Consider the following 1,473-nt stretch of genomic DNA (forward strand, 5'->3'; position numbering starts at 1 on the left):
GCAGATGTTTATAGAGTTGAAATTCCCCATCATTACCAAATCATGCTTGTAGTCATTTTTAGAAAATGTACTGCGAACCTATTACACTTTTTATTTATTTGGCCCATTGGTCCAGTCTATATATTGGTGGTGGTTTAGTGGCTAAATCATGTTCAACTCTTGCGACCCCATGGACTGTAACACTCCAGACTCCTCCACCCATGGAATTCTCCAGGCGACAATACTGGAATGGGTTGCCATGTCCTTCTTCAAAAGATCTTCCTGACCCAGGGATCAAATCAGAATCTCCTGCATTGCTGGCGGATGCTTTCCCGCTACACCACGGGGAAGCCGGTCTGTATATTGTGCAGGTGCTGGTCTATGCTTAGTCACTCAGTCATACCAGACTCTTTGCGACCCCCTGGACTGTAGCCCCCCAGGCTCCTCTGTCCATGGGATTCTCCAGGCAAGAACACTGGAGTGGGTTTCCATGCCTTCATCCAGGGGATCTTCCCAACCAGGTCTTATGCATTCCAGGTGAATTCTTTACCATCTGAGCCACGAGACAAACGTAATGTTCCTTAGAACTGCTCAGAGAGTGGTAAAAATACAAATTTTAGGATCCAGTCCCAGAATGTATGATTTAATAGAAATCGTAACAAGAAATTTCATTTTAAAAGCCCCCTCGAAGGAGCCTGTGGAAGGCGGCGGCGGCGGCATCTGTGAGGCGAAGTCCAGTCAGGGCATGGCGGCGCCGACGGCCCTGTCAGAGCCAAGGTACCGCGCGCGCGCCGGCCGCCCTGACGTGGGCGCCGGCGGCTCCAAAGCTCGGGGCCTGCGGCCTTCACCTCGGCGGGGGGCGGCGGCCCAGAGGCGGTGGTCGCTGAGCAAGCTTTGGTGCGACAGCGAGGCCGAGTGGTGCCCCCACCTTCGCACTCACGCGCCGCGGCTCCATGTTTGATGACGAGGATGAAGAGCTGCCTCACGAAGTCTCTGAGGAGACAGACGTCACCAAGAACGGGCCAAGCTGAGGCGGGTGCATCAGAACCTGATTCCTCAGGGCACCGTGAAGCTGGATCCACCTGGATTTCCCTGTGATCCTCTATGAGGGGTGAGCCTGGGGCGGGGGTTCAGTTCAGTTCAGTTCAGTCGCTCGGGGGTGGCAGGCATAAACACCCTCTGCTGCCGCAAGACACTCCCAGGCTCAAGGTGTGGCCTCCTTTGAGGAACCGAGGCTTGGGCCACAGCCGTGAATAAGCTCAGCTGGCCCGGAACCTTCAGCTGGGAGCCGGGCAGTCCTACGGTGCTGGTTGGGGGTTGGCTTGTAGGTGGACTAGATATGACTGGTAGCTGGCAAGGCCTGATGGCAGAGTTACCAGTCCACCTTCCCTAACAAGGAGCATGGCCGGGCACCTGCCTGCTTCCTGTGCCCTTGCCTGGCCTGCATTCTTCCAAGCTTGCCTAGGGCCCAGCCCTGCTAGAGGCTAAAGCATT

The 1,473-nt window shown here is 55.6% G+C and overlaps 1 pseudogene; it reads left to right on the forward strand.

Annotated features, from left to right (window-relative positions):
- Positions 1 to 613: 613 nt before the first annotated feature.
- On the forward strand, positions 614 to 1,094 carry LOC138425185 (tumor suppressor candidate 2 pseudogene; annotated as a pseudogene).
- The last annotated feature ends 379 nt before the right edge of the window (positions 1,095 to 1,473 follow it).

Source organism: Ovis canadensis, chromosome 20 (assembly GCF_042477335.2).
Source record: "Ovis canadensis isolate MfBH-ARS-UI-01 breed Bighorn chromosome 20, ARS-UI_OviCan_v2, whole genome shotgun sequence".
NCBI classification, from domain to species: domain Eukaryota; kingdom Metazoa; phylum Chordata; class Mammalia; order Artiodactyla; family Bovidae; genus Ovis; species Ovis canadensis.